Source organism: Cornus florida, unplaced genomic scaffold (assembly GCF_030987335.1).
Source record: "Cornus florida cultivar Cherokee Brave unplaced genomic scaffold, ASM3098733v1 CherokeeBrave_3.0.0_Hap2_Chr05, whole genome shotgun sequence".
Classification (NCBI taxonomy): domain Eukaryota; kingdom Viridiplantae; phylum Streptophyta; class Magnoliopsida; order Cornales; family Cornaceae; genus Cornus; species Cornus florida.
In genome coordinates, this window is record NW_026775575.1 from 79675947 (window position 1) to 79684693 (window position 8747).

At 33.6% G+C, this 8747-nt stretch overlaps 1 long non-coding RNA gene and 1 pseudogene across 1 annotated transcript; one reads left to right on the plus strand and one right to left on the minus strand.

Moving 5' to 3' along the window:
- Positions 1 to 333: 333 nt before the first annotated feature.
- On the minus strand, positions 334 to 1848 carry LOC132309535 (uncharacterized protein At1g24485-like; annotated as a pseudogene).
- A 3099-nt stretch (positions 1849 to 4947) lies between these two features.
- On the plus strand, positions 4948 to 6439 carry LOC132310255 (uncharacterized). The gene is made up of 2 exons (XR_009482584.1): positions 4948 to 5189; positions 6063 to 6439. It is a non-coding gene; the product is annotated as an uncharacterized LOC132310255 (long non-coding RNA).
- Positions 6440 to 8747: the final 2308 nt, after the last annotated feature.

Sequence of the window (8747 nt, forward strand, 5' to 3'; positions counted from 1 at the left end):
AAAGTTTCTCTAGTTTGAGATAGAAAACGCAGTAACTTCAAGTATCCAATTTGCATATATCTGACTTTACATATAAATTTTCAGATTCTTTAAGCATGAAATAACTTGGTGAAGCAAGTATAAAAGTATCAGCATGTAGTACCTTGAAGGCCTAAAAAGAATTTTTGCATTTGATATTAAGATCACAATATATGAATAGAAGTTTCTTGCTTTTATTTAATGCAGTAATCCACAATCTAATGTAATCTTCGTATATTAGTTCACATTTTATTTGTTTTCCGTAAATAAAAACTTCATAGATTGAAACTACTGTGCAACAGCAAATAGAGAAGCTTATTTCACAAGTATAGCAAGCAAATGAAGAGAGATGACAAATAGTACTAATGAGAAATTGAACAAATGTCCACCCTCAGACACATCAATTGCAGAATACACTTCCATGGCGTTCAGGAGCGGTGCCAAAGTCGAGCCCTCTGCCGGAGAAATAGTCACATTGGCTGAACCATTGACTGGCACAGAAAACAGCGTTACCACACGACATTCTTCATCCAAAATGTTAATATTAGGGATATCGGTAACAGCCATTTTGTTGTTGTCTATATAGATTTCAACACTGCTAGTTTGATTTTGTGCCAACCGAGAAACAGGGTCCAAGAAATAGAGCACAAAGTAGGCTTGCACTGCTGTTCGAGGGGAAAAATCAATGGACAAATATATAGAGTCTGTTAGACTTGGTGCTTGGATCGCATATCCTATTACTGGCCATGGTGGCATATTTTCTGCAAATGAATAAATTTGATCTATGCTGTCGGCCTGAATGCTGAGATAATTGGACATTTCTTTGGATTTCCATATCCGATTGTAGGGTTCTGCACGGAAATCTATATTCTGCCTGTAAATTTCATGCCCATACACTCCAGTAATTAATTACTATTCATATGGGATTTCCCGGTAATTAGTTTCCAAATGCACTTCAAAGTATGACAGAAGATAAAATGGTATTAGTTTGTTGTTTTGAAAGGTATGCCGCGAAAATTAGTGCTCCAGTAATGTTTATCTTTACCATATATTAAGTTTATGGATCAAAGGATGCAAGTTAAATGGATGTGAGGATTAGAAGTCGAGTTAATTTACTTACTCAACACTTGCATTTGCACCGTAGTTGATCCTGCTATGAAGGTACAAAGCTGTGGTGTTGTCCATCCAATTATAAGCATCATAATTAATGTTATAGGCTTCAAGAGAAGAAATGAAGGGAACATCATAGTCCATGGTACGAATCAAGCAACACTAACTTTCGACTTCTTTGTTATGTAAAGCAGTTCATAGTAGATTATGTCTTCGCTCATTGAAGTCGTTACATTTGCCCATGGGATCCCATCTATCTCTAGGCGAAAGCTAGGTGGGTTTGAGAGGCCATCATAGTTGCCATAGTAAAAGCCAGCTCGAACGAGGTACTTCTCATACGCGTCATAGAAGGGTAATTTATAACAGTTTTTGTGTCCTTTGTGGAAGTAGCGTAGAGTATTCATCTGAAAGTGAGTTTGGCTGGTGGGGAGGACTTTGTTCTCTCCACTTTTAATGAACCCTTCGTCCGTTTGCCAGGGTATGTTGCTATTATTGGTTGCAGGGGTTTGAGTGGATGCTCCACAGTCTATGCGCCAGTTGAAGGATCTATATCCTGTGATCATATACATATATAGATGATTATGTTATATAGAGAGATGCATTGAAAAATATGATAATTGCTTTTGTAAGTTCACAGGACATGAACACTACTACTGATTGAGCCTTACTTTCATATGAAGCAGCCTTGAGTATAGAAAGCATCAGCAAGAGAACTGCCATTGTTTTCCATTGATCCATGGAGAGAGAGAGGGAATTGTTCAAACAGAAGTAGACAAAGGAGCTTAAGAAATGCAGGAAATTAACTGTGATGGACCAATTACTCCTTCTATGTGGTAGTCCATGGAACATATATCCACAAATCAATGTCACAGTTGCATATATACAGTACAAAACCATGCGATGTTACATTTAATTTATCATGTTGGCCCGCCGTTGGATGCTGAATCACGTTAATTCTTATGTATTGGAATAACAATCATATATATATATGATTTTATTTTGTTGTATTGCTGTGATTGGTTGTATTTTGCCTTGCAGCTTGCTGGCTGTTGCCTCGATCTTGTCTTGCTTGTACAGTTATTGTTGTTTCAATACAATCTTACCTCATGGAAAAAAACAATATATATAGCTATTGCAAAAAGGGCCTCTAGCCCAATGGCATAACCTTCCATTCTCATAGAGGAAGGGAGGGATTCGAGCCCGGGTGTTGATAAAAGTGTGTGAGTACTCACCTCAAAAAAAAAAAAAAAAAAAACTGATGACGAAATTAATGCGGCAACTCACGTCTGACATGTGGTAAAACATTGATTATTGTCTAAATTAACCATCTAACCATCTTTTTTCGTTTGCACCTTTTTCAGTTACATGCGTTAGTGGTAAGATTTAGGGACAACTCTTGCAACGGTGACAATAGATAACATTGAGATGTGCCATAAAGAACATCCCAATAGGAGCTCTGTTGAAACGAACAATATCATTCTAGCACATCCCCCTCGTGTGGTCAGCTGTAAATTTTTGTATACCACTAAAGTGCTAGCTATAATACACTATATATATTCATTTCAAAGAATAGTTTTTCGACTCAAAACAAGAAAACTGTCTTGCCTTGCCTTCATGTTGTTATTGTTAAGCCCTTCAAAATTGAAGTATATTGTCTCTGCCGCTACATTACATGAAAAACACACACGGTAATAGGATCGAGTAGGAACATTATTATCTATGTGTCATAAACATTTAGCAGTCCCTAGCTTCTAGTTCAAAATGAAACTTTTATCGAAACAACATAGAAAGCCCTTACACATGAAGCAAAGCTAGAACCATAATAGAATAGTGATGGGCAAGTTCAGCTCTTGACAACTCCACTGAATTGAACACCTCCATTGCATTGATGATAGGAGGAAATGTAGACCCTTCTGCACGTTCTAGCGTCACATTGGCAGACCCTGCAACCCGGACCGGGTAAAGTGACACAACTTGTATTAAGTCATTTTGGAGGACGTCAGTGAGAGCCATCCGGTGACCGTCTATTGAAATCTCAACTTTCCTAATGCGATCTTCCAGGAGCCACTGATCCGGCTCCTTGAAGTAAAACACAAAGTAAGCGTGTGAGGTTGGCTGGGGAAGATCAAACCACATTAAGATTGAACTCGAACCATTTGGAGGAGTGATGGCGTCTGCCACGACAATGAGTGGAGGGTGATTTTCTGTAGTTGAGGAGGAGCCATATGGAATTGTAAGAGAAGTTACATTTTGATAGCCTTGCATTTGTTTCATCTTCCAAATCTGGTTGAAATATCCGTCACTAATCTTTGCTTGTTCTCTGCAATATACACTTATGGTAAAGACTTTTTTTTTACTTTCATTCTTTTATTTACTTGTTTTGTTTTGTTACTTTTTCAGTAGCTTTCACTGCTGAACAACTAGTACCAGTAGTTAAAGAAGATGAGCTATACTTTGTCAAGGTTTTCCTTTGTTAAAAAAAAAAAACCGGTTATTAGTTATGTAGTTTAAAAATGGCGTGAAGTTACATACCAGTTCCGTAAGAGCTCCCTCAATGATAACTTTTTCTATTGAATAAAGTGTATTTGAATGATTTATGTGAGTGGAGGCTAATGTCAGATGTCTTTAGTATCACTGATATCATGATGATTATGTCCTTTTTCACATAAAATAGTTGGATATATCCGACTGTCAAACTCCTTATTCTCTCTTTAAGTAACTAAATGAATGTATGAGTTAACAAATTACCCAACATTGCGGTGGCCACCGAAGTGGATTCTGCTATGGAGATTCAGAAAGGTGGGGTTGTCCATCAATCTATAGAAATCACCGGGGAGAAGTGTGGCCTCTAGAGAAGAAATGAATGGGTCATCGTTGCCAATTCGAACCAAGCATATTTCAACTTTGTCCCTCTTTGTTGGGTAAATCATTTCCACATAAATTGGGTGATTGCTTAAAGTGCTATTGATGGTTGTCCAGTACTGACCATTGATGTGGAGATCAAAGGTCGGTGGCTTTGAGATGCTATTATAGTTGCTGATTAGCTTGTTTTGTCCATTTTTTTATGAACTTTTCATCATTTGCCCATGGAGGTTGAAGATATGTTGCTCCACAGTCAATGTTAAGTCGGTCCCAAAGGAATTCTGCACTTGAAACAAGAATGATACTAGCAGTTTTTGTTGAAAAAATTATGTGAGAGAAAACTTACATAGTGACTTTTTTTCGTAATTTCAGTGGGGTAATGTTATAATTATATGGGTATATAAAAAATTAAAAATTTAGATGTATATAATACAAAAACAAAATATTTCACTGGGGCGGCTGCACCACTAAACCCGCTATCGATTCGTCCTTGAAATAGACGCTGTTATTCAAGTTCGATTTAGACTAGAGTCTATAAGTTTATGATTATGTGTGAAGCAATTGAGTTGAACTTAAATTATATTTTCAATTGTGATAAATAATTGAGATGAGTTTATATTTAACATATTCAAAGTAAACGAGTTGAAGTCAAATAATATTTTTCAGCTCGTTAGGTATATGAGATGTGTTCATGCATGTGTCATGCATTCTTAGTGCATAAATCTACCACCATAGTGCACAAATTAAGGATATAGTCAGATTTAGGGTTAAGGACAATTTTCGTAAATATTGTACAATTAAAAATTTGAACCGTTCTAGTTTATTAATATTGTAGTGTTTATTTATATAAGTTAAATAAATATTTATTTATTTACTTGTGGGGCCCGCATGAGTTTTAAGTCAATGACTTAAGAATCATTGTATAGCCTCTCTCTCTCTCTCTCTCTCTCTCTCTCTCTCTGCGTCCAGACCCTCTCTCTCGGCAGTTTCTCCTTTTTCTTATTTATTGCAATTTCAAGCTTTGATCTAGCTCTATCCCTTTGAAATTTGATAAAACCTTGTGAAGCAAAGTCGGAGAGCTTGTCAAGGTCTTCAATTTGATAAGAGCCAATCATCAATTGGTGCACTCTAGGGAGTTCAAAATTCTAGGGTTCTTGGGCTTGGATTTGGGGATTTTGGGAGTTTTCACTTCCATTGAGGTAGGGGTGTTCTAATCTACAATTTCTTAGTTTTTTTTGTGAATTTTTCCCCTTAAATTTGATCATATGCATGCTAATTTTGATTATCTAGTTTGTGGTTGAAGTATGTTTAATTAAAATGCTAAATGTGTTCCATGTGTTATTTGAATTCATATATATGACTAGATTTATTACGGTGATTGAGCATGTTTGGTGTTGACATATTGTATGTCCTAAGATTATGTATATTTTTATTTATTTATTTATTGCTTTGAAAGAAAATGATGCTATGGTCAATAAATAAATAAAAGAAATGATTGCTTAGAAATTTCTATTAAATTGTGATAATGATGTAAATGAAATGTGTGAGAGCCTATGGTTGAATTGATAAATTGAAACATGCACATTCATGCATTCATTGGAAAAATGAAATTATTTTGGGGGAAATATTTTTTAAAGGAGTTTGCGAAAACCGGCACCTAGTGGTCCGTGGTGTTAGTGTAGTCTAGAAGGGATCATGGTTGAGCTAACTAGGCCGGATGCGACGCCTTGGAGGTGCCTTGTGGTCGTGGATAGTTAATCAACCCTCCATTCGTGACGCCTTAGAGGTGCCTTGGGTCGGATTACACTAACGGTTTTGGGAGTTGAAACGGAAATGTTTTGGAAAATGGGGAGTAACATTTGCATATTACACTTCATGACATTGTGGTTAACTTGTGATTGGATGGTATTTGTTACATACTTGTTATTGTATTTGAGAGTGTGTGTTTCCTTATAGCATGATTTCTTTCACTTTTTATCTATTCATTGTATGGATTCACGGGGATATAAGAAGTGTGTCTTAGACACTTCCTACTGAGCTTATGCTCACCCCATTATTTCTAACATTTTCAGGACATGGAAAAGAGGTGGCGGACGACGATCTACCACGATTCTAGACGAACACGGAGACCTATTTTTATTTTTTGCTATCTTTTGTATTAAAACTCTCTAATATTTTGTAAATGTAATATTAACTAACTCGTAAAACTTTAGTTTAATTAGTATAATGTTGTAAGCCATGGACTTTTAAATTCTAACTACGCTTTTTGGACTGTAACTTGATGTAACCAAAGTATGTTCCTTGTTGGATGAGATGGAGGAATGGGATTTTGTATGTATGTAGTCACTTTGGGGATGTGATATAATATATGTATATTGCGTTGGGACAGGATATGTTAGATTTAAGGCCCAGTGAGGCCATTGCATTTATTTATTTATTTATTTATTTTTTGTATTTCAACAGGTTGTTTAGAGACATTTTTTGCGGAGGTCATGCCGAATTTTTTTATAGATTTTTATTATTATTTTGGTATCCTTTTGGGTCGTTACAAATATTGACATAAAACTATGCACAAAAAGTAATTTTATTTTAAATACAAAGCATGCGGGAGTTCTCAAATGAAAGTAACAACTAAAATACCTTTGGAATAAGATTTTTAAAATTAAATTAACAACAAAACTAATAACATCATAATTAGGGGTGCAATTTGGGTTGGGTAATCCGAATCTAATCCGAGCCCAGCCCAATTTTTCACGAGCTTGGATAATTATTTTTACAATTAGGGTTGTGATTGGGTTGAAAAATCTCAATCCGAATTTAATTAGGGTTGAGCTTGGGTTGAAGTGCTAGCAACCCGAACTAACCCGAATTCGAATTCTAATATTATTTTCATATATATATATTTACTTTTAAATACATTATATATAATATTTAAACTATAATTACTTTTTTTTTTTTTCAACTTCTTTTATTAAATTTTAACTTATTGTATATTAACATTTAAGAGAATTAATTTTTTAAAAAATTGTTTGTAATTTATTAAAAATTTACAAAAAAATCTTTAAACTTTTTCTTGTTTAAAACTTAAGAGTAATTTAATCTAAATCTAATTCAATATCATATTAAATTTTCGGTATAAGAATTAGTCATACGAGTGACTTGAATTAACTAGAAATTTTTATTCAGAATCTAAACCCAAATTTAAAAATAGAATGATGAATTAAATTTGGGTTGAATAATTAAAGTTGGAAATAGAGTTAGAGTTGAGTTTGAATTTAGTATTTCATGTGACAGGTTAGAATCAAATTATTAAACTTGTCCAATCATAACACATCCCTCCACTCTAAGACAAGACAAGGAGAGGTTTCCTTTTGTCTTGGTATTGTCAAGATTAATGGATCTTATATAGTGGATTAGCACTGTATTGGTACAATTTTGATTCACTTGTACTACCTGTTATTATAATAATTATTAATATATATATTTTTTCCGGTAACGTGTTAATTAAATACCTTCTAGCATTGTCTTTAATTAGTTATATAGATGTTTGCTTCTACAAAATCATTTGTTTTGCATGAGCAATTAAGTTTTTTATTCATTTGTGATTGCTGCACCTAATTGTAATCGATAATATTGGAATAATCTGGTTGTCTATGTCCATAGACTTTGAGAATTACATTGACACGTGGCAAATGTTGATTAGGTCATTTTCCCAAACAACAATAAAAGAGGGAAAAAAAAATTTAATGATACAAATTTTTGGACCTAATATTAAATTTCTATATTGGTTAGGATTTATTTTTATAGGTGAATGAGAGTAGGAAAAGGGAGGGAAAAAAAGAGAAGGATGTAAATATTTTGGGGCCAATATTAAATTTATGTATCAATTAAAGTTCAACGGAACTAGGGAGGAGAGAGAAAAGAGAGAATTATTTTTTTATTTTTTTATTTTAGGATATAAATATTTGAGGCCTAATATAAAATCGGAATGAATGAGGAGAGTGAGAAAAGAGAAAAAACAATATTTTAAGATAGAAATAAATATTTGAGAAATGAGTGGGAGAGACAAATAAAAAAAAAAAAAAAAAAAAAGAAAAGAAAAGAAAAAAAAGATGAAGTTATTTTAGGATAGAAATCTTTGACGCCTAATATAAAATTTTTATATTTATTAGAATTTAACAATATTAAGAAAAATTACAATATAACTTAATATAAGAAAATTTTAAAATTTTAAGACCTTCCTATTGGCTGGGGCCTTAAATGACTGTCTAAGTCTCCTAAGGCTCGAGTCGGCCTATCACACACCAAGCAGCTCTATGGCATGAGGTTTCAAAAAAATGAATTTGATTAAAAAACTGATGTGGGTATGAAAAATTATTGTTTAAGTTATTCAAGTGTCCATATTATTCTTACTATTTCAACTACCAGTAAAAAAAATAAAAAATAAAATAATAATAATAATAATAATAATAATAATTTTATCACTACTCGTCTTCACATAAAGTGATAGTGCCAAAAAGATAGAATCTCGGCCGACGAGTGATACCACTTTTACATCACCAAAATCATAAGAACATTTTTGTGTATGTGGGTATCGTTTTTGTTCATAGAGGTATTACTTTTTGTGCCACATGTATCATTTGTTATACAGACCATATTGATGACTGATGATCAATATTTAGTTCATTTTTTTTTATCAACGGTCATTGAAATAGTAAAGATAATTTGGACACTTGAATAAAATTAATAAAGTTTCA